The sequence below is a fragment of the Trachemys scripta genome, chromosome 10 (genome assembly GCF_013100865.1).
Source record: "Trachemys scripta elegans isolate TJP31775 chromosome 10, CAS_Tse_1.0, whole genome shotgun sequence".
In the NCBI taxonomy this organism is placed as follows: domain Eukaryota; kingdom Metazoa; phylum Chordata; order Testudines; family Emydidae; genus Trachemys; species Trachemys scripta.
In genome coordinates, this window is record NC_048307.1 from 70,714,420 (window position 1) to 70,739,256 (window position 24,837).

The 24,837-nt window shown below is 50.2% G+C and overlaps 1 long non-coding RNA gene across 1 annotated transcript in view; it reads right to left on the minus strand.

Annotated features, from left to right (window-relative positions):
* Positions 1–23,758: 23,758 nt before the first annotated feature.
* The window catches only part of LOC117884140, a 57,941-nt gene continuing 56,862 nt past the window's right edge, over positions 23,759–24,837 (minus strand). The window contains exon 4 of the long non-coding RNA XR_004647500.1: positions 23,759–24,622. This is a non-coding gene — a long non-coding RNA (uncharacterized LOC117884140). The remainder of the gene's footprint in view (positions 24,623–24,837) is intronic.

Genomic DNA, 24,837 nt, shown 5'->3' on the forward strand with positions numbered 1-24,837 from the left:
GCTTGAAGCATGAGGTTTAATAGACTTGAGCCTGAAGCATGAGGTTCCAAAAGTTTTGTCATCATTCATTATGAAAAACTCTGGATAGCCTTGATATCCAATTCCTTTTTTGGATATCTTGCTATGTTATTGGCCTCAACAACTTCCTGTGGCAATGAGTTCCACAGCTTAATCACATGTTGTTTGAAAAAGCATTTCCTTTGATGGTTCTGAATGTCCCACCTTTTAGTTTCACTGATTGTCCCATTGTGCTTGTGTTATGAGACAGGGAGAATGGAAGTTCTTGATCTACCTTCGCTATACCACTCATTATTTTACATATTTGTATCATGTTTCCTCTCATTCATCTCCTTTATAAGGTAAACAAGCCCAATCTTTGCAATCTCTCTGCATATCAGAGTTTTTCTAGGCCCTTGATCATTCCCGTTGGCCTTATCTTAACCCCCACTAGTTCTTCAATATATTTTTTGAAGTGGGGTGACCACTAGTGCACCCAGTAGTCCAGAGGAGGGTGCACCATTGATTTTTTATAAAAGGATTATAATATTCTTTGTAATATTCACATCCCATTCCTTATGCATTCAAGTTACTCTGCCTTACTGCTTATACCTGTTTCCTGACCAACTTCCATTCATCCTACCGCTTACATTGACACGGCTGCTGAATTTCTCCTGGAGAACTGCCATGAGGAGTTACACCCGCTTTCTCCAGGCCCTGAGTCTGGCACTCTGCACATGCAGACGTGGGATCTCAGTGTTGCGATATACAAAGGGAGCCTGGGAGTAAAAGGTTGATCTCTGCATGCAAAAGAGCGGGTAGAATTCAGAAGGGCCGCACTTTTGCTGGTTTGAGCCAGGCCATTAGAACGAACGTAACACTGAGTTATAAAATGCAATGCCTTTTCTCCCCCACAGTAATGGTTAAAGTGGAAAGAGGAAAACAGTTGGGATTTTTTTTAAATGCAAAATGCCCTTTACTAACCCCAGTGCATAAGGCCCCATAGAAAAGGTCTCCTGGGCCATCTAGTCTGACACCCTATATTGTGCAGGACATTTCCTTACATTCATCCCTCCAGTGCTTTATCTGATCTCTTCTCCAGCATCCTTCTAGTGGGGTTCTTTGACTTCTTCCCTGGGGACCCTATTCCAAGGCCTAATTGCTCTTGCAGTTAAGGAAAATCCTTACTGTCTAGTCAGAACATTTTGATTTTTAGCTTCAGGCCAATACCCTGTGTATTATGATTTCCAGACCATGTGTGAATAATCCCTTCCTTTCCTAAAAGGAATTCAGATGGTGCAGTGCTACCCTCTTCCAACCAGCCCCCTCTTCCCCATCTGCTTTATTCCAGTCTCCCCTCTTCCTGCCTGCCCATGAGAGGACGCCTATCTAATCATACAGAAAAAGGGTGCAGAGCAGGGGCTGCAGAGATGGGGGATGTGGAATGGTCCCCTCCCCCTCTCCGTCTGCCTTCCTGGGTGCCCTCTCACTGCAGGCCCTTTGCTGCAAGGGCCAGTTATCTGGTGTTGATCTGTCACTGTACAGCACAGGGTACATGCAGAGTGCTAGCTACATCATTAATCAATATCCATCTCCCACTGGAAGGATCCCAGGGCACAGCTGCAGGCAAGGAGCCAGTGGCAGCCCTGCAACAGCGGACCATGCTGCAGTGGTGGAAGGAATCGAGTGCAGTGGAAGGAAGTGAGCGCAGTGAAGTATACCCCAGCTATTGCTGCTTTTTGGGCCATGGCCCTAGACCCTACATGGCACCACTACCATGAGGCAGGTCTACAGAGGAGAATGCAGCCCACAAGTGGCTTCAGGGGGGTTCCTGATTAATTAGTTCCTTTTCATGTTTGACACAGGGCCAGAGTCCCATATAAACAGGGCCTTGTCTGACCAAACTCTGCAGAGTAGTTATTGAGTGGGCCTTCGGTGATACCAGGGCAACTTTTTTAGCTGGCATCTGCCATGTTGCCAGAATTCTTCTTCACTACAGCTTGTTTTGATGTGCTTGGGCGAGGTCCTTTTTAAGAGATAGATATAAATGGAGGGAAAGAAAATAAACATGACTCATAAAGGCAAACATCCCAGGAAATGGGAAATCTCTTGTCAGTGTCCAAGATCCTGAAGATCCCTGGGACTTAGGGACACGGTGAGCACATGCAGCCCCGCGAGAGGAGTATTGCTATAGAGGTGTGGGTACTTTTACTCTTCCTGAAGTCAGTGGGGTTTGATGTCTATTCTGTATATTGCCTAGAATGGACCTGTTGTTATTATTGTAACGTATTAATCTGTTGAGCCCAGTGTGCTGCACAGAACAAGGAGACATACCACCACGAGTCCCTGAGTGGGACCCCTAGGTGCTACTGGTCCAAATCTATAAGTGTTCTCGGGAGAAGTGCTTCAGACACAGCTCTTTCTCTGGCTGTCTCCTGTGAAGCCTGACAGATTCCTGTGTTGTCCCATACTTGAGGAGATTCTCGGTTACGTCTTTGTAACGGTCATTCATTGTCAAGTTATTCAACCCCAATTTTTGATCTATCTTTAAAAGTTGCTATGGTCTATTTGAAAGAGTCCCCGGCTCGGAACCTCTGCATTCTGTCCGAACTGAGTGACTAATCGACCCCTCCTAGGCTCTAGCGGCAAGAAAGAGACTAGCTAAATATGCCAAAAGTTTTTCAGGACCTACCAAAATACAATATTTTGTGCTCCCCCTGCTGGATGTTCGGCAGAAGCGCATGCCCAGACCCCATTCCTAAAGCTGCAGCGATGAAGCATGGCTGAGGCTGACGGACAAACCACTTTGGCAGGACAAGACCTATTGTAAAGTGAAGTGGTCTGACAAAGAATCTTCAGCATTTCAGATCAGGGGAGAGAAAAGGGCACAACTTGCAAGGAAAGAAATGGGATTTTCCAGCTTCCATTAAGTTTCACAAACAATAGATATTATAAAAAAACTTATTTAAATATTGCTTGAGAATCTCCTTTTAATTTTTAATCTCCGCACACAGAACTCTCACTGGCCGAGTGGATTAAATAGCTATTCTCCAAATAAAAATGTAAGTCCTGTGCAGTTGAAAGATAGGACGATTTCCCCTCTCTCTCGTGTAATAGGTGTGTGTGAGAGAGAGAGAGAGAGAGACTGTGTATTACATGTGTGTGCGGGTGAGAGAGCTTGTGTTTGTATAAGATGTGAGCGCAGAGGGTGTCTGTGTGTGTGTTTATGCCTCTGTGTGTGTAATTTATGCGACTGTGTGTGCGGAGGAATCTGTTCCAGTGTGCGTATAATATGTGAGTTGGATAATAGATATCTATGTGTGTGTATATGTCTGTATACATGATGTGTGAGTATTATAGATTTATCGCTGTGTGTGATCTGTGTGCATGTGTATATCTCTGTGTACATGATTTGTGTATGTGCGTCTGTGTGTATGATGAGTGTGTGTATATGTGTATGATGTGTGTGTATGTCTGTGCGTATGATGTGTGAGTGTGTATAATATATGTGTATGATGTGTGTGTATATGTCTGTGTGTATGTGAGTGTGTGTATGTCTGTGTATGATGTGTGTGAGTGTGTGTGTAATATGTGTGTATGATGGGTGTGTATGTCTGTGTGTATAATATATGTATGATGTGTGTGTGTGTATATGTGCCTGTGTGTATGATGTGTGAGCGTGTGTACAGTATGTCTCTGATGTGTGAGTCTCTTTCGCTCTCTTTGTGTATTTTAAACAAGCCCAGTGCAAAGCCAGTTCCTTTTTAGCCCCTCAGTCTGGGTTTTGCAGCTTGCTAGCCCAGCACTGCCAAGGCCTCCTTTAAACTCCAGGCTATTTGCTTTGGATGTGGAGTTTATAGTTTGGGATTATTCGTCCCCTGCAAGCTTTTTGTTAAGCAGCCCTGAAAGGACTCAATGGCTGGGAATACCATTCTAATTACAGGGAAGCACAGCTTATTTAGAAGATAAAAAGAGACTTGTAGTCTCATAGCAGCTCCTTACATCCGTCAAATAAGGAGCTCTAATGATGGGGTGAGAGCCAGTGAATGCCTAAAACAAACTAAAAAAGGAGCGAAAATAAAGCAGCTAGGGGCTTAAGATATATTAAATTACCCTGGTTAGGAATTTAGGCATGGCTCAAGTCTGCTGGAGAGGCTGGGGGGAGGACGGAAAGTGCTGCTATTCACGTCTGTGGAGAAGGGTCAGTAGGTCGGGGGAGTTCACAGGGCCTGGCTCCATTCTTATGCTAACAGAGAATACAAGCGCTGGCCTGGAAAATAGAGATGAATTTGCAATAATCCGAGCCCCTCTGTTTGCAAGGCGAGCGGCTCTATAGCTAATTGCCGTCCTGCTCCCTACTCCTCAATGAGTGTAGTTATAACGATGCCCGGGAGATTTGACCCGAGGAGTCCCCCCCACCCCCTGAAATATTCTGAGCCAGACGCTGCTGTTTGGGCTGGGTTGGGCTGCAGGGATCAGGCCAGCCAACTTCTTGAACTTTTCCAAAGTTAGCAGGGGACGGTCTGAAACTTTTTTTTTTTTTAGGCCACCACTTTGCCATTGCACACCCAGACAGGTGGCACCAGCACGCATAGCGTCTCTAGCCCATCACACCCCCAGAGAGCGTCCACAGCCCGCTGCACACGGAGGGGTACACACACACACACACACACACACACACACACAGTTGAAACAAACGACACAGGGAGAGCACGTACACGGCTCAGAGAGCAAACACAACACAGAGACACAGGCACCAGCACACACACAAACACACACACACACACACACACACACACAGCACACGCCTCCCATCACCAGCACACAGATGGAACGCGGACACGTCACACCCCCAGCACACAGCGCGAGCACACGTGCACACAGACCCACTCCTTGTCTTGCTCCCGGTTTATTCTCAGCGGTGAGTCAGCGCTGGGGTGAAGAAGCGGCCTGATGAGCGCGGCCAATCCACGCTTGCATACTGGTGCGCTCGGCTCCCCCTCCAGAGCGTTTCCTCCGCACAGAGCTCGTTTAAACCACGCGAGCCCTTGACAAATATTTCCTGACACAGCTCCCTCCCCCGCGCGCCCCGATCTAGGCAATGACTGTTGGGCTTTTTTTGTTCGGAGGGTGCGAGGACTGTGACTGCTCCCACCCATTTTCAAAACAAAGACCCCCCCCCCAGCCCCAGCGCTGCACAGGGGGCAGGAGTCCCTCGGAGACGAAGTCACGCCTTGCCGAGAAAGCAGTTTGGCTAAGGCCTGGGGGAGGTGAAGGGGGAAGCGACTGTTGCAGACACACATCAATTTCTGCAGAGCCGGGGCCGCTGTTCAGCGGCCGGGGCCAGGCAGAAAACCAGGGCAGAAGACGCGCATTGAAACAAGTCAGCAACTCGGCTCACGTGACCCCACACCTGCAATCAGGGGCCGGCAGCCGCCGCCGGCCTGTTTACAGGCGCTGCTTGTTCCAGTAGCCCTGAGCCTGTGTCCCCTCCTCCCTCCAGCGCATCCCTGCCGAGAGGAAGGGCTGATGCCCGGGCCCCGTCCACGCTTCGCGCCCTCCTCCGCGGAGGAACGGGCTGAGCTCGGTCAGCGGGGCGTTTGGTTGTAAATAGCCCTTGGACGCGCGTGAGAGAGCGGATTCGAGCCTGGCTGTGCTGGGAGGAGAAAACACCGCGGATTGTTCACGCCTATTCCATGGCTTAGTTATAATGCGCAAGGGTGGTCCCCCCCCGCGCTATAAGCATGCAAAGGGGCTCGTAGAATCGATTTCTGCCGGCTGTCCCAGGCCTTGTGGTCTTTAAGGGTCTGCCCTGGGACAGTAGCCCTGGAAAATGATCTGACACCAGCCCTGGAAAGAATCTTACATCCACGTGCAGGTCAGGGACAGAATCGCCCTTTCTCTCGAGTTACCTGGTGTTGTCGGAAGAACTTTGGGGGATCGAAAAGAACCCTGCTGTCCGGGACGCGAACCCCTCTGTCTAGAAATGCTAGTTGAGAAAGGGTTGCAAGAAGGAACTGCGGGGGGGGGGTAGCTGGTTCACGTGCAGGGCCAAACAAAAACAGCACCAGAAGAAGACCATATAAAAGGCAGATACAGGTGAGGTTAGAAGGTCATCCACTGAGCTCTCCGTGTACATTAAATAACATACGGGGGTGTGAGCGACAGAGGCAGAGGGCGCAATGGGTACAGTAATGTTATCTGTGTTGGGAAGCACTCTTACATATCACGATCTCTAGCTTCTTACCCTATTTATTGCCTGAGCTCTTATTTAATCCCCCTGTTAATTCATTACTTGACTCTACATGTGAGTCATCCCATTCAGCAGAACCCAGTGCCTATGATGAAATATAGAAGGGTCGCATTGCCCACTATTGTCTCTCATAAGCCAGTGCTCCTCTTTTAAAATTCCTCCTACAGGGTCCATTTGGCTGAACGATGACTGCTGACGTCCTGGTCTCTCAGCTAATTTGGGGGGAATATTTGGTGCCTTTTTGTAGATGGAGGGTGAGAGAACGCGAAGTCTGTGCAGGGATCTGGCACCTGTCTAAAGATAGTTGAGCTCCTTCTCGGATGCTAGTCGATGGATGATAGTTAAAAGCTGCTAAAACGCCAACTATCAAACCTACACGTTAGGAACATTGTAATAAAGTGGGTAGAATTGCAATTAGTTTCCCAGTTAGTTAAGAACCCTGGTAGAGGGGAAATCGTGCAGCTGTATTTTGAAAGCCACTTGAATGATCTTGGTTAATTTAATATATATTCCGGTTTGAAAATTATATCTAACCCAGCAGGTCAGTTAGCAGAACCTGCGAATGATCTGAACTATGAATTCAAGGACAATAAGGAGTAAAAAAAAGATTCCTAGCCGTGGCCCTGATCTCCAAATAACTCCTGTATAGTTGGCGTGCTCCCTAAACTTACAAGAGCAACATTTGAGGGTAACCTTAGTGTCCATTTTGCTGCTTGCATCGGCGCTAGCCTGAGATAGCTTGGAAGCGAAGGACACATGGGCTGAGGACAACCGTGGCATTTTTCCTGACGCCTTTTGAAACGCTCCTTCTCCTTGTTGTGTCTCTGCTGATTCTATTATCCTCTCTCTTCTGGTGGTGATTCCGCTCGCCCTTCTGGTTTTGACAGGACACACAAAAGGTGCGAGGTGCCCCGTTCCCACCAATAATTCTACCTGCCTAAGGAGCGCACACCTCAAACCGTCTCTCCCTCTGACCACTGAAATATCCTGAAGGTCCCTTTTGGGGGGGCGGGACTTCCTCTCAGGAAATGCACATGCAGGGGATAGTTGTCCTTGTTTCTGGGAAGGTGTGAAAGCAAATGGTTTCGGTGCAAACAGGCCCCAAGGCGGCTGCAGAGCAATAGATGTAAAAGAGCCACCCCCTGAAACTGAGCTCCCTCCCCTGCCCTTAGCTAGGTCTGTTGTTCAGCACATGCGCGTCTCCTTGCCAAGCTGACCTCCTCCGCCCTAAAAGTCTAATGTTGAATTCACTGACAATGACATTTATATATATAAAAATCTGGGGGATCGCCTCAGCCGGCTTGCAGCCTTCCCAAATTCCTGTGCACGCAGCTCTCTCATGTACAGTTATTAGCACCGATAATATTGTAGACTTCAACAAATCCAGTCTTTAAAACAAAAGCTACCCAGCAGAGCCAGGGCCTGCTTTCGCAGGCAGTGTGGAGAAAGGAAAGCGCTTATACAGAGAAGCCCGAAGAAGGTTTTTTTTTTTTCTTTCTTTCTGACGTTACAGTGTTACTGAGACATCAGTGTTAGTACCAGGCTTGCCTGGTACGCCTTCATTAAAGCAATATTCTTCTTGTACAGCCTTGTCACTCAAACGCCTCCTTTATGAAGGACAATGTATGATTTCTGTCTAGAACACTAGACACCCACTGAGACGGGCAGAGAGACCTTCCGCCTGTGTGTGCGCAGAGAACCCTATTTCAGCACCCTGGACAGGAAGAGAAGCGGCTCCTTCCTTTCCCCAGTTTTAGACGGGGATCCCCTCTCTGTACATTCAAGCTCAGTACACAAGGAAAGGGAAGAGCGGGGACCTTCTTCGCCCCCGCTCTGGGGTATCACCCCCAGCCCGAGAGGGAAACATGGCCGAGGGAGGTTCCATGCGGAGATGCCCAGCGTTGTCTGCGCAGGGGCTGGTGCCGCTGCCAGAGCTGACTGGGGCAAGGGGGAGCTGGGTGGATCACACCGTCTCGTCGCCTCTCCAGACATCTGCGGCTCAACCACAAGCCACCGAGAAGCCAAAGAATCCCACCTTCCGCGGGGAGCTGCGGAGCCCGGGCAGAATGGGTTTGGGGAAGGGAGAAGGCGGCCGCATTAGCATTCAAGTCCCGATCCCCGGCGCTGGACCCTCCTGGCTTGACATTGGCCTGGCAGGAGGGAGCTAGAGTCGGGGAGGACAGAGAACCCTTGGAGCGGCACGGAAACCAAAGGCAAAGGCTGGAGCTTGGTCAGGCAGAGCTAAGGGCCTGGCAGCCCCGGGCCCGAGAGAGTGCAGCAAGGGAAGGAGCTGGCGGTACCCAGAGCCGGGGGAAGGTTATGTTGTGGGGGGTGCTCGGGCAGCAAAGGGCAGACTAGTAGCGTGAAGTCTATAGCCCCCTTTTCCTGGGGATGTTTTCTTCCTTAGAAACACACAGCTGAGATTCAAGTCAGGACCCTCAATGGGTTATTTAGCCCCACTTCTCACAGCGAGGAGCCTAGTCAGCGCTCAGATACAGACTGGCTCGCTTGCTTTTTCTCCCCAGAATAACTCCTTGCAGTTTACTATCGTGCCCTGCTGTTTTCCTCTGGGTTACTTCACTCCTCACAGTTCCCTAAAAGCCCACCCAGCCCAGCGCGCTTGGCAGCCCATCCACTTCCATCACACGCCTCCATTTTCCTCTCTACCTACGGGGACTTGCAGAAGAGACAAAAACTTCCCAGCCTGGCAAGTGCCGCGAGCAGCTGTTTTAATGGGCTGTTTAGGAGACCCTCTGTATTTGTCTCCATTGCTTTCCCCCGCTACAAAACTCTCTGCTGAAGAGCAAATCAAAATATTGTGTTTTGGTGAGGGTGGGGAGGGAGGGAAGAAAAGGCGCTTGTATTCGGCGCGGCTGAATGGTAGAGGCACAATGTGCTGTGTATCCCAGACAGGGTGAATGCGGAGCTGTAGTCTGCTCCTTACGCCCTCCAGTTAGAATGTGAAGAGATGGGGAGCGGATTTCCCCCCTTCATCACAGCCGGGTATGCAGGCAGGAGGCACAGGGAGGGGACTCATGTTCTACCTTTACAACAGGTGGGAGGACCTTGATCCCTGGCCATTGAGTCTGGTGTGGGCTGGAGCAAGCGAAACCCACAGGCTTTTCGGGAGAGAGACTTTCTGATGTCCAGTATTTTCAGTAGACTGGTAATCAAATACCTGTCCAGTATACAGCATTACAAAGACATGATTTTTTTTTACTAGACAGCTAATAAAGTAGAGTAACTGACAGAAAGAAAGAAAGAAAGAAAGAAAGAAAGAAAGAAAGAAAGAAAGAAAGAAAGAAAGAAAGACTTTTTATAATTACATCTCACTCCGACTATATATTTCTGCATCCCGTTGGAGCCGGATGTGTTTGAGAAATAGTTACTAGAGCTGCATTAAACCTTCCTACCTGCCCTTTAGTCTGTAACTTAACCCAAGAACAAAACTTCAGTACTTTATCCCAAGGCATTTTGGTAGCCGATTGCTCCGAAAAGTTCCGAGGGGGTGGGTCCCTGAGATTCTTTTCGTTAAAATCCTAGTAGAGGCTTTTCGGATCAGAGGCTCTTAGGAATGGCTGGAGAGATGGATTTGGGGGATTTGGGGCATGAGGACTTTTATCTTGCAGTGTCATGAAAATAGATGGACAGTGTGTATGGAAGCATGGTGTCTGCAGAATTACAGGCGTGGTATTCGCTGCTAATAAATGCAAAACTCTGAAAACGCAGGTAGTAGGCAGTCAGCCCGAAGGAATTGTCTCTAGAAAAATCCGGTCGCACGTTATTTTATAGGTGTATTTATAAATAGTTTATAAAGGGTTAACAAGTTATTAGTTGCTGTTTTAATAAACGGTTAGGCACTTGTTGTAGAGCCCACTAGCTCGGTTTAAACCATCTATAACATATTCGACCGATCTGCTTGTAAGCATCTGTAACGTGCCTCTAATATCATCACTAGTGTATTCATGTAATTGGTATCAGCTATTTATAAATGTACTTTAGTGCAAAGTGCTACCAACCCCTCCCCCAGTATTATACATAATGATATGATTATATCTCATCAATAAAATCTGGATTATTTGTTGAAAGAAGGGTTGCTGCAGATACAAGATGATGTTCTATAACCTTTTCCCCCCAAAGGGGGAAAAATCCATGACTGGTGTGAACTCTCAGCCATGACACAGTAGTAATGTCCTGGTTTGGGGGAACTGAAAGCATCTCGGGACGGATCTGAGACGCTGTGAATTTGGATCTTTTAAAGATCTCGCTTTCTCATTATACTCTCAACTGCGTCCTGTCCCGGCCCGCCTACTAGAGAACTGTGTCTCTATTGTGTCTCTATCATCTCTATAATCATCGTGTCTCTATTGTTAACCTGATAAGAAAGTTTCATGGGCGACAGGGATAGTTCGGTGGGCTACAAAGACTAGTCTACCTGCCTTAGCAGAAACCCTAGTGAGGCAGGAGCTATATAACACTTCAATCAATCAGTCAGTTCAGTTAATAAAGAGCATCCTCGCTTTATTAATTCTGAGGCGACTGTTTATCTGAACCTCACAAAATTAGGAGGAAAACGATTCAGATGAGAACAGTTGGTGGGAATGATGGAAAATCGATAGTACCGGATTGTGGTATCAGATTTGAACCAAAATCCCAACTAAGCAGATCGGGCGCCAGCTTAATGAACTGAGTCTTATTACTATACGTCTACCCCCCACACTCCCTTCTTTGTAATATTATTTTAATAACAATTGTTTAAGACCTTAAAAATGGAGTTTACCCTCAAATCCAGGGACGTGTTTCTGGTGCCGATCCTGATTTCATTGCAGCTGAATCCGTCAAATGCGGAAATCAATGGGAGTTTTGCATGAGTGAGGAGAGCAGGATCTGTCCTATTGTGTGTCTGGAGGCGGGCTGCGCCCTGCAAACGTGTGTCTCTTTGCTGTGTGTTTGTTTGTGTGTGCATTTGTCTACAGGTCGGTGTGTCTGGATCCGTTTTGCTGCCTGTCTGGTATTTACCGAATTTTCTCACAGGATTTAATTAAAAACAACAACAATCTTATTCCCATAACCTGCATGTTACTGAACGTTTCCACACTAAAATGCTGCATTGTCCTTTACTGAATGCTTCGCCTGGAGGTTTAACCTAATAGTTTGTCTGTTAAAAAGACAGAAGCCCTGGTTATTACCCAACTTGCTGTTCTGACGGGCTTCCTGATCTTGTGAAAATTATATTTCAGTTACATTTAAAAATCCCTGGGTCTATTTTCCAGTTGTATATTGATTTGCTTAGAAGGCGGTCGTATTATTATTAGTTATAATAGTAATAATAATCTATTCACTCTTTCTGGAAAGTATTTTCAGTTGCAAGAATTAATTATGGGAGTTGCTTCGTGTATTTCAGACACCTGGACAAAATATGTAAAAGGGTACGGACACGTGAGGGTTGTTTTTTTTTTAATTGTTTTTAAAAACAAATAAATCGCCTATTGAATCTTTTCTTTTCTGGAACACAGAGAGGGGCTTGTACAATTTTATTTCTTAGTGGAAGCCAAGACAGATTGTATTTTCAGTGGAAACACATACCCAAACTAAATATATTTCTACAAAAGTCTAGGGAAAAGAAATGCAAGGATAAATATATAGTTTGGTATATTTACTGTATATTGTATACACCTAATATACTATATATCCTTCTCTCCTTATTCATGAGAGTAGATCTATTGACTATGTGTGTGTATACTGCCCATAATAGTCTATATACAATAACAACATAATATTACACAACACAGTGTTGACATTTACATGCAATATATAATTGTCAATTGCAAATCCATCCTCAGAAAAGTATAAAATCCCCGATGTATAATGCCCCGCAAACCTCTTCATACTGTTGTTCCTTGTTTACAGAACTGCTTTCACGTTTTATGTTACGCTGTCACCCACACTGTACTTTTGAAGCCCGCTCTTCCAGGCGGCAAAGCAAAAGAAGTTGGGAGTTAAAGGCTCTGTCTCTTTTTCAAAGCAAAAGCCTCCGTGCTTCAGAAACCGAATCTGGGGCTGAAGGGGGCAGCGGAATTATAGCTAACGAGCGAGGCTGCCCAGTGTAACTGGGGCCGGCTAACAGGACAGGACCACTTCGCGTGGGAACCTTCGCTGCAAAGTTTTCAGCTAAAGCGGGAGATAAAGGTCCTGTACTCTGCGTGTGTCTATATGTACACATGCTTCTGCAAGGCAGCGAGCAGGAGCAGACGGAAGGGTATATAGGGAAAGACACAGCCAAGCTCTGGACAGACAGCGAGAATAGAGGATCTTTTTGTGGCAGATCTTATGCCATAGGGTGGCTGCTTTAATAACATTCCGATAAATAAATAGCGACCATGGGACTGCTGCCCTTTCTGACTCTCCTATTACAGCCGTTAAAGAAGTCACTTACATGAAGAAAAGCGGGTTTATTTTACAACAAGCCTCTACAGTGTGTGTGTACACGGAGACCTGCTGCTTTTTGATACATAGAACAGGGGAATCTTGAGGATTGGTTCGGAGGGACTTTAAGAAAAGGGCCAATTTCCCAGCACAATGAGCGCTAAGTACCGTCTAAATGGGGGCTGGTGTTTATTCATGAGCAGGTACTTCGGCGGTTGCTATTAAAATAGCCTGTGTCCTCTGCCTGCAAAGGTACTTAAGCCTGAGCAGGTGCAGCCGAGAGGGAACACAAAGACTGCAGCCGTGTAGAAGGGAGAGTGTTAATGGAAGGTTAGCGCCGGGAACAGAGAGAGACATCAGCGCTTTGTTCTTCATTAGGGGCCAATTCCACTTAACTGGAGGTCTTAGACCAGAAAAAGCGTTCCTGTTCATTAGGAAGAAATTCGAAACGCCCCACTCCCAATCTGCACCTATTCACAGGGCTGCTGAGAAAGCCCCGCTTGGGCACCGGAGTTAAAGACCCTTTTCTCCATTTTCGAGGAGAACTGGGATTGGAGAAAATGGTGGGGAGGAAGAAGAGGGCCTGTGGGAGTTTGGGTAGATTTCCAGTGGGCTTTTGTCGCCGGATCCTTTAAAGAACTTTATTTTGCTTCTCCCTTCCCAGTGTTGCATTCTTTATACGTATGTGGATTGGGAGGGGTTCCCCCATTTGAGCAACGGTATCTGACAGCATTTGAGGGGAATCCTGCACCCACCCCCTCAACCCATTGCACTGGAGTGGTTGCAAGACAGGAGTTCGTGCTCTAAGCATTTGAGGCAAGGGGAGCTTTCCCCTCCAGGCATAAGGCATATTTTCTGCTCTAGCTCCCCGCGTACTTGTGGGTTCGTGTGCGCCGCACGTGTATGTCGCGTGTGCACGGGTCATTTCGTGGGTCCAGCGTTTGTGCTGCAATGATGGCGCGTGTGTGTGTGTGTCGATGCACTAGTTGCGAGGTGAGTTGGTGCCCTGGGATTGAGTGCGGTTAGTGTAGAACACCTGAGTGTGCTTGTGTACCGCTTGTGTGTGCAGTGGGGCCGCGTGTGCATCCTTCCCGAACTGTGACGTGGACTGAACGGTGCCCAGGGTTCTGCTAATAAGGGGTTTGAATCAAGTCGTAGCCCTACCTCTGAACCAGAAGATGACTTTTAAACCTTTACCAGCGCTCTCTCCCTATCCGCTTAGCAGGGCTCCTCTGCTTCCTCTTCCCCACTGCTACTTTCCCACGTTTTAATCCCTTTGAACTCCCTGCATGCGGTTATTGTCACCTCCAGAAGAGCCTGAACTAGGGGGTTTATGGTAGGACAAGCGAGATTACAAATCGTGGCGAGCGCTTCTCTCCAGCAATTCCCCGGGAAGGAGTCGTGTCAATTAGAAGCTTTCTTCCCCTGATTGACATCGGAGCCAGGGTGTTTAAATGGCCTATCAAGCTAAATCTTTAATTGTGCAATTAATGCACATTACGGCTTATTACTGAAAGATGCAGCACTTCAATCAATAACACAAATAAGGGTGAGAATGAAAGAAAACCCCTCGTTGTGTTGACGGAGGGAAGCCAGGTTCCTCTCAGAGTGCCCTGCCTGGGAAGAGTTACAGCTCCCCTGCAGCCAGGGGCAAGGAAAGGGTAGCCGGGCCTGAAACACAGGGTGACCCTCTTTCAGAACGGCCCTCCTGGGTCAGACCCATTGTTCCATCTAGCCCAGTTCTGCAACCAAAGCCAGGTGCCCCAGAGGGAAAGAACAGAACAGGAAAATCATCTAGGGATCCATCCCCTGTCATCCACTCCCAGGTTCTGGCAAACAATGGCTTCAAAAGCCAGTGCCTCGCTAAAGGGTCTTTAGGAAGGCTCAGATCGCAGGGTGCTGGTGAATTGGGTGGCTTCGGGATGTGTAGAGGGGTGGTTAAGGGGAGAAGGGTGCTCTGGGTGTTCATTGCTCGTTAGGGAGGATGTAAGCCGGGGGTGGGAGGGTGGAGTACGATTTGAACCAGTTTCCCCAGCCTGGCATTTCCCAGCCCTGGGTTCTCGCCTTGTCTGCAGGGTGCAGGACCTGAGTGCTAGGGTCTCGCGGTAATGTCATTCCAGTCACGTTTGCCTCCAACTCAGCTTTGAAAGGAAGGGATTTTTTTTAGGGGAAATACGGATCTAAATACAGAGGAAAATAGGAAAGCGACGCAGGAACTTGTAGGCGCCGCTTGCAATCTCCTTTAGCAATGGCTGGTGTTTGTGTTTTGCATTAACACATGCTGCACTGCGCACACAGGCAACCCCCTCCCCCCATCTGCCTGTATGTTAATAGCATGCAAATCGCCTCATTTGCATGTTTATCTCTGTCAATGGGCAAGGGAAGCGGGCGAGGTAATATATTTCCCAACGTGGCACAGAAAGGAGGCCCCCCCCCCTGTAAGCGATGGGGAAGGAGGCAGGGCTCGAACGGCTGGGTGGCGGTGGGGGAGGAGGACAGAGCTGCCTTGCGCGTGTTCTGATTCGGCAGCCCTGTGCCTGGCATCGCAGCAGGCACCTGCTACAAAATGGCTGCCTTGGAGGGGAAAGGGCTCTGCTCGCCCTGTGCAGGATGCGGTTGGGGGGCATCAGCCAGTTGAAGGAGAGGGGAGACGTGTGCACCTCCCCACGGGAAGGGAGCATCCCTCATAGCCCAGCCTCGGCCTTCAGCTGCTAAGAGAAATCCCTGATCTGACGGGAAGGAGCTGGTTGTCTACAGGGTGCAGCTCCCTCCCCCTAAAACCCAGCACAGGAGTTTGTATTAAAGCGGCCAATCAGGGCTTCTCTCCATCGTCCCCCCAATCCTTCCCAGAGAAGGGAGTGCAGGATGATTTGTAGTTTCTACTGGAGTCTCTTCCCACCCTCACCCAACCTTGTGCATGGGGCAGACACGGGAGCGCTGAGAACGGAGGAATTCGTGACCAGTGTGTCCCTGAGTTGGATGAAGTTCGGTCTTTTATCCTTTTCCATCGTGGTGGTCTCAAAGCGGCATCATTCATTTATTTTTCGAAACCGTTTATTTCAAGTGATTGGCGTCTAGATGCTCTGTATTTTGAAGATTGTTTTAAATGCAGGCGTGCCAAGAAAATAAATAACCCTTAGAATCTCCTCATTCCTTTCTCCTGCGGTGTTACCATGGAAAAGACCTGCGATCCCATAAGTAAATTACAGCCATGTCCTTAACATCCCTGCATAAAGAGGTCAGAAGTTTGGGGAAGCTTCTACCGGGGTTTGGTTTGTTTTTAAAGAGCAAAACAGACGTTGAACTTTTAGAAGGAAACCCTTCGAAAATAGCCCCATCGCTTTGCTCATTCAATACTTAAAAGGGCGTTGGGAGAAAGTAAAGATCCCAGCCATGCCATACCTTGTTGTTTTTTTTTCAGAATGAGGGGTTTATAAAGACAGAACGGGGGTGGGCTGAGATGCTCTTTGCTATGTTTAGGAAGCGCGACCACTACCGTGTCTTTCTGCTGAGGTTTCAATCCTTAGTCACAGCTCAGAGTGCAACAAAAGACGGCTGCATTGGGAATGGCTAGACCACAGCAGCCATGCATAGGGGAATGAGAGAGGAATCGATCCATCTATCTAGGGAGCAGGCTAATAAACACACTGGAGTTCTAAATGGCATCTCGTTTCATCGATTGGGGTGAGACATTACACTGAATTCCTGTCTCTCCATTGCACTATGAGCACTAAGACGGTAAAGGACTTTTCCGGAGGAGCGGGGGGGAGAGGGAGGAATTCGGGTACCATGGCTGACAGTCCAGCCCCCCCCACTTTAATTAGAACAGGCTGTAATTAATATCCCAGGCTCTGGGAGCTAGAGGATGGGTGCCATGCTGACCTACGTGCGTCCCACTCATTCATCGCTTTGGGAACATTAAAAAAAAAAGTCACTGTTAAAGAGGAACGTGCATAGACACATGCCAAACCCTTCGCTTACAGCAGATGTGTGCTGGGTCAGTCGTATATAGCGCTCCCCCCGAAGCGTTGGTATAAGTATACAACCGCACCCCCAGAAATGGGGATGTATTGTACCCATTAACCCCTCCCCCCATTTCCCTCTCTGAAGTGTGTTAATACGGTACCTGAAACCTCTGTCCAGAACTGTAGGGCTGGCTGTACAATCTCTCTACAGATCAATCCTTCTAGAAATGTGGGAACACTGTACAGGATAACCCATACCCCTAGAAATGTGGGAACACTCTACAGGATAACCCATACCCCTAGAAATGTGGGAATCGCGCATTTAGAAATCCCGAGAAATGTGGCTAGTTAGCACAGAATACTCCACCCCAGAAATATGGGACTACACCACGTGTACCTTCCCCCGCCCCCCAGAAATGTGGGGACGTTGTACAATAGAATCCCGCAGAAATGTGACTGTACTGTCCAGTATAATGCCTCTCCTGAAATAGTCCCCCTAAAAATGTGACTATATGGTACACATAATGCCCCCGGAAACATGCGGATATCGGTTTAAATCGCCCAGAACTGGGGTTATACTTGTTTTACCAACATACTGCACATCCAGATACTTCCAGGAACATGGCCAGAGGCCATCGCTACACCCCAGATGAATTTTTTTGGTTAGGTGTTTCAGGACACAGACCAATTTCAAAACAGATTACAATCGATTTTTATTCCCAATCTGGGGTTATTTTGGAGTCTGCAATTCTCTCGAAGCCAGTAATTCAAGTCCTGCCACTTCCTCATGATCTGTCTCCTTTTCCTCTGCCCCACTCAGTCCTTTTTTCTTTATTCTTAACAGCTGCTCCTATTTACTGGTTTATCTTTATTTGCAGTGTTTTTGTGACTTCTCTATTTCCTGAAGCGTCTCTATTTTTTTTAAAGCTCCTAGAATATTAGGGAGGCGAATGGGGAAAAAAATCCAGCTGTATTGATCGGTCTATAGGATTTTTACTGATCAGGTTGTTTAAGTGCTCACCAGACATCATCTGTGCCAGCCAATCAAATGCCACCTCTCATAAAGCTCACCTTAGATTGTTTTTGTGTTGAAGTTGCTCATTGGGATTTTAAAAACAAATAAACGAGATGAAGGAAAGGAGCTAGAAAGACACTAGAATTGCAGAGCCGAAGTGCAAGGTTCCATAGAGGTAAGGGGGGGGGCATTACAGAAGGCTGAGATTCCTCCATTCATGCAGGGTTTCTAATAGCTTTAGCCACCCACCAGAACCCCATCTTGCCTGTTCGCTATTTAGTATGATATAAAGTGAGAATTAGTCGGTTTGCAAATGCACCTGTTCCTTCTCCCTATTCCACGTACCCTCCCTGCCCCAAAGTCCATTCTAGTAGCAAATAGTCTCATCTCAAGACAGATAAGCTGTTGGTGAGTGTTCACGGGTCGCTGGACACCTGGGAGACTCTGTTAGTCCAGTGTAGGCTGGAATAGTGAAATGTCATCTCTAGCTCGATGTCAGCGTGTTGGTGTGTGTGTGTCTATGTAAGGGTAGTTGTGAGTGTGCATTTGTCTGGGTAGATGTCCCTGGTGTGTATATGTTTGTGTATGTGGATATGTAGTTCCCTCCCCGTTCATACGGCCAGAGCATATGCAGGGCGCGCTTTACATGAACCCTGCCGTGCTGTGCCACCCAACCGCAGCAGCAGCGAACCGAAGCCAGCTTTTGCAGCGCGTTTTCAGCAACGCCACGAACAGGTCTGGGTTTACTTTCCAGTTGTCAGGCTGATCTCACGTGCATCGCCCACAGGCACCAATACAGAACGAGCAAGGCCCAGGCTAGGCGTTTCTTCTTGTCAGCAGGAAGGGGGGGGGACGCAAGAGGAGGGGAGATAAAAACGTTGGGCTGATCGGGGGCCCCCTCTGCTCCCCAGTTTTTGCAGGTGACAGTCACGTGACTACTGCGCAACCCTTACTGCGCTGTTCTCAGCTGGACTCCCGGCGGTCAGAGCTTCTGGCCGATGCGGGTGTCAGCTGAGTCAGCGGGAACCTTACAACCCTGAGCTGTCCCCGGCGTCCGGGAGCAGCCCTCTGACTTCCGTGGGACTGGCGTGGGACAGGGGGCTACATGGCCAAAAAAGCGACCCTGCCTTTAGCTTCCAATATTCGGCCTCGGGTTGGTCTGCTTCTGACGGGCTGCTGGCGGTGTTATGGGGAATCTTTGTATTGAAAAGGACGTATTCGCTTTAGAGCAGTAAGCAAACAGTCTGTGGTGTATGCGCCTCGGTGTCATAGGCCGATAACGATCTACCACCACTCGCCAGGACTGTCTAGCTCGCCAAACAACCATGTACCAATATTTAAACCAGACAAGCAGCCTCCGGCTGCAGAGACGCTGGTTTCACTCTGGATCACAGAAAACGCAGGTGCGCTTTGAACTCTAGTGCGCTCCGGCGTCTCGCCCCCCGAGGTCTGTCCTGGTTCGGTTCTCCGGGGGGCTGCGCGGCTGCGATTGAAACTGAAGCCGCTCCCGACTTTGACAAGTGTCTGTAAAGCCACCGGCTTGTTTGCGGTGGAGGAGGAGGGTGCGCGGAACCTCCGCAGATCGCCTTATTCCTGCGTCCCTCCCCCGCCCCAGGCTCGGGTCGCTCAGCGGGGAGAGTCGGGTTTGTCTAAGCAAAGGGGTTTTAGAGAACGCCACTCACGGACACGTCCAGGGGGGCTTGCACCAAGGCTAAGGCTGCGCTGGGCTCCCCCAGCCCCCCCACGGGTAACCCCGCCGCCTTCCAACGGGCACCGGTCTTTGCTTAAACGAGCTCTCTTTCCCCTCGCTGGCTGCGCATATGTCCCCATCCCCAGCACAGTCCGGACAGCTGCGGCTGCTGCAGGGGTGGCCACCTCCTAACCAGGGGGGCTTCTGATGGGGAGGCAGAAGTAGCCGAAAGTCTCTGTTTGCTCTACCAGCTCTAAGTACGCAGGGGTAGGGCTGAGAGCCGGAGAGCACCAAGCGCCCTGGAAACCCGAGATTGCCACGTGCACTTGCTACCGAGCGCTCCGAATTTCAAGGACCCGGCTACAGTTTGCAGCCAGAGGCGTCATGTGCCGCCCCTAACGTGTGTCCCGCCTGCTCTCCTGGCCCGCTCTCCCTTCCCCTGGAAGCAGCCAGAGGAAGTGGCTAGCTGCCCCGGACCCGTCAGGAGTGGCGCGGTCACACCAGCCTCTTGTAAGGTGACTGGCTGAACCCAAGGGGTGAGAACTTGTTTTGTAGCCGCGGCCATTGTGTCACCAAGACACTTCATTATTAGAGCATCAACTCGCGAGCCCCTGCTCCGTGAGTTGGTCCCGGGTCAAAGTGTGACACTTAACCAAATAGCAACCGCCAGTGACTTTTGATTTATGCAAAACGGGTGCATTGCCTGCCGCTTAAGGGGGAGGGGACACCCCCCCCCCCCAGAAATAGCTCCAGAGACCGTAAAGTGCAAACCTGTCATCGCTAAGCCAGGCTGCAGCTCGGAAAGTGTGGCATCAAAAAAATAATAATAAAAGAAAAGTAAATGCAAAGTTCTTCTTACCTGAGCGCAGTCCCGGGTCTGCCTTGGCTTGGGGAAGCCCCAGAGAGAAGCGCTGCTGAATCTTTTCATGCTTAGTCTCTCCTTCTGCTAGCCCAGTGTCTTACAGACTTCAGCAGCAAGTTGTCTCTAGGTGCTTTGGAAGCTTAACTTTGAGAGCAAGCCCCTGAGTTCCCGCGTGAAGGGACCCTGTGTCGTGCACTAGGGGACGGGACTGGCACCCCCGAGCCCTTGCAGCAGGGAGATGCGCACTCCCGGGGAAATGTATATATGTAGAAAGAAGGGTAATTTGAGTGCTTATACCAAGAACCAGGGTTGTTAAGTTTGCAGTCAGTCTGCTAAACGGTGCCAAGTACAGAAGGGCGGGGGTGTGTGGAGGGGGGGAATAAAGAGCAATTGTCAGAGGCGAACAAAAGGCGGGGATGGAAAGGAGCTGAGAATCCCATGGCAAAAGCCCGTCAGCGCGGACTTGAACTTGGGACTTTGTCTGAGAAGCCTGAGCCTGAGAACCTCGCTGGGACCAGGGCACCTGCGGGTGCTCTGTCTGCCTGTGCGGGGTGGGGGGGAGAGTCATGCTGGCTCACAGCCCCCTGGCAGCGTGTAAGGCTACAGCATTGAGAGACACTCACCCCCAAAGTCATGGTGTGGAGAACACCGGCCCTTCTCCCAACGCAGCTTCTACTGGGGGAGACCTTCACCCCCACCACCCGGGACGATTTCCACCTTCTCTCCCCACCCTCCCATCTCCACCTGATTCAGGATCACTGGCTGGTGTGAAAAGTGGGGCGGACTCAGCTGAGCCCTCCAGCGCACTAGACCCATTGCCTCTTGCCAAGGCGCCTCTCCTGGGGAGTGGGGGTACGCTGCCCCCCTCTCAGGCGCATAACCCAGTCTTGGGGTGCTGGCTTTTGAACCTGGGCAGAAGCGATTGTTTGGAGGTGTCTCCCTTTAGTCACGGGACACAGAATGTAGCCCGTAGGTTTGCTTAGCAGATGCCTGGCCTCCGGGGGGGCTAAGGCCAGGCAAGACTTGGTTCTTGGGGAGAAGGGGGGGCTGAGCTGGCCTCTGGTTCTCACAGTCTGAGTCCCAGGCTGGATTCTCTTCACGTCCCAGTCTGTTCACCCAGTGCCGCTATTCAGCTCTTAATTGAACGTTAATGGCAGCTGCGGATGAGGTCATTGGAGCCGGCTTTTCTCACACATTTTTCATGCAAATCCGCTAAACTCTAAACAAATTTGAATAAAACCCCCTTTGTGCGGGCCCTGTATGGGCCGCGCCGCGTGTTTTTTTCCATGGGCCAGTCGTGCCTGTCTCAACAGAGCCCGGCCAACTTTATTTGGGGAGCCGGAGCATGTCACCGCGGATTGTTGCGTATCATCTTTTTTTCCCAGGAGAAAAGGAATGTCTGGAGCCGGCTGCAAACGGCCCTTCGCGATGAGCCGCACAATGGGGCTAGTGGGGGGGGGGGATTGTTCCGGTTTTGGCTATAAATAGTGGAAGGGGTTTGAATCCCTGCCATGGGCCTCGTTAGGATCCTTCAGAGGAAGCAAGGCAGCGAGCAGGAAACACGTCCAAGAGCGGCGGGGTTTGTTTGGCAGCTGGGTGTGATGGGAGGCGCGGGGTTGTCTGAGTGTCAGGGGTCGCTTGGTGGTATCGCTTGACGCCCTGTAGCCTAAACTCCACGAGGGAAAAGCCGGCCGGCCGCACTCTCCCCGGCCCTTGGCAAGCCTTCAACTCAGACTCCGAAATACCAGCTCAGCCACACAGCCCTCGCGAGCTGGCTCCAGGGTTTCCTGCGGGACTGAAATAGGGGAGACTATTCGCCAGGGCTTCCCCTGACTTCCCCTGTCCCCTAGGCACCCCGCGCCCGTCTGCTGCTGGGGACACGCCGTGTCTCTGACGACCTTATCGGGGGGCTGAAACACTTCTGGGGCCGGATCCCGCAGCCATGCCCGGAACGGGGGTGTTGCCCCTGCCGGGCCTAGTAGGCCTGTAGCAGGGAACTGAGTCCTGTTCTGTTTATGGCACAGCCCTCCCCAGCCTGAGTTGGCAGCTGGCACTGATGTTAAAGGCACTGGGGGGCAAGGCATTCTCCCCCCCCCCCCGCCGCATTTCCACTGCCCAAGAGCAGGGGGACGGGCAGGTTCGCCCGAGCAAAGGCTGCAGGCCTTGGTTTCTGCTCAGTGCTCTGTTCTCGCAGCCTGGGGAGCTGCCCAGGTGAGATGCTCGGTTCTGCCCTGTTGAGTCCCGGACAAACCGACCAGGTGGCAGCGCTGGGTAGCCCCGCAGACCTGGGGAAAGGCTCGGTAAAAAGCAAGGCAGATGCGGCCAGGTACCAAGGGGGAGGACCGGGACTCCCGCCTCTAGGGCCCCCATGGGACAGCTCCCGTGTGGCCACATCTTCATCGCTTCCCTGAGCGGCCTCTAACCGCTATCTTCCCTCCCCCACCCCCCACGCCAGGCCCAGTGCCAAGGACTCCTGGCTAGGCTCTGCACCCCAGCAGCGGAGGCCTTCGGGGGTGGCGCAGGCCCCTGAACAATCCGGCTTTCCAAGGGGCAGCGCTGCTCGATTCGGGGCTGGCGAGTCCCAGATCCCCAAGCGCACTTGGGGGCGGCTCTCCGCTGCCCTTTAGGGCCGCTGAAGGCAGGTCGCGGGGGCGGGGGGAGTTAGCACGCCCGACCCGCCCTCCTGCAGGCAGGCTTCATCCACATTTGGCCTGGTCTTTCGCTTCAGAAGCCGGACTCAGGCCCCACCCCGGCACACAAGGGTGCGTGGCTGCAGGGCACCCCCCGGAGAAGGCCAGGAGTGAACAACGAGAGGTTAAAAATATAGAGAAACCGTGTTAGCTGGAAATCACCTTCTTCATGTAAAGGGTGGGGTAAGGAGCCCCCGGGAGGCAGGTCATCAGCCCTCCCACCCATCCAGTTCCTCTTTCACGTGCTGCTCGGGGACCACAGTCGAGAGGCTGCTGGGATCGCGCAGAATAATCCCAAACCTGTTTTCTAGGGTTGGCTCCTCCGCCAGGCCCCAGCACAACGCAGATTAGGCTGTTTTCAACCCCCGCCCCCAACCCAGCCTTTGAATTTGGCCTTGCCGCGCTCTGCGCCCCTTCTGCGTGTGCTGACGGGAGGCAACGCGGGTGTGGGCCCGATGCTTTGGTTTTAGGGTTTCATCTGGGAAATCTGCCACCTCCGGCAGGACGGAGAGAACATGCCTGGAATCGGCCCCATGGTGGAAACCCGCCTCTGTAAGGCAGCAGGGCTTCAGATCATTTTAAAGACATTCATTATAGTCTTTGCTGGGGACTGTTTGCACTGGGTTTAACAGCTGTTTCCCAGCCACCTAGAACGGGTCCAGATCGGACACTGATCATTTAGCTGCCAGGAATTTATTCGTTCTTGGGGACGGGGTTACTTTTGTGTGTGGGATCGTGCAGCGCATGGGGGGGTTGGGCTCTGATAGTACATTCACTGCGCTTCTGTGGCTGGATTTATTGGGGGGGGGGCAACCCTCGTTATATTCCTCCCGTTGCTAGACTGGACGAAAACACACGAATCATCTTGACAAGTGAATTGTTTATTTTAACCATCGCTTTGTTTAATCAAGTGGTGGTGGTGGGGGGGGGAAGCGGATGTGTCTTTTACAAGAATAAAGACATCTGAAACACATCTACACAGCCACAGTTGGGCATGTTTGCACCGTAAGAATAAGTTTGCGTTGAAGAATCAGTTTCTATTCAAAAAGAGGGATAAAATAAGTTGCGGGAGGTGGGGGGCAGACACGCGCCCCTCAAGCCTTAGTGAAAATACTGCCCTACATATACAGGGTATTCTGTAATAACAGGGACTCTTGTCACTATGGGCAGTTTTTACAAACACACAGAAGGTACAGTTGTCTCGGGCATTAATACGGTGCCGTTCTCAGTGCAACAAAGCAAAATAAAGACCAAACTTTCCACATTGAGTCCAGTGGTGCTTCCTCAGTACTTCACACGCCTACAGTCAGACATGCAATAGATTTTTTTTCCCAGTCGAGGCATTTGCTTTCCGGTCTCTCCCTGGCTAGGCAGGGCAGTTTGGACAGGAGAGCGAGGAGGACTGTGATATCCTGGGGTTACAGAGCAGCAAAGTTGACCGCAAAATAGTCACCAGTGATGCATTCATTGTACAATTGACAGCAAATCAAAGTTTTCTCCTGCTCCACACACCTCACCCTCTTCAACTGCAATCCCGAAAGCCCTCGAGGTCCAGTGTCCAAAGCAGCCTCTTCTCTGGGCCATTTGTAAAATAACTGCCCGGTACATTGATCGATGAGTAGTTGTGTGTGACGCGAAAAGTCCCCGGCGGTTTTCATCTGTGGTGAAGTTTAACAAAGAAACCGAAGGCGTCTAACCGCTTGCCATGCGCCAGTCACGGGAATCTACAACAAAGCAAACAACCCCCCAAACATTATTTCCCACACCAATAAAATAATCACACCTAGACTCACACCAGCAAGGAAGTATCAGAGGGGTAGCCGTGTTAGTCTGAATCTATAAAAAGCAACAGAGGGTCCTGTGGCACCTTTGAGACTAACAGAAGTATTGGGAGCATAAGCTTTCGTGGGTAAGAACCTCACTTCTTCAGATGCAAGTG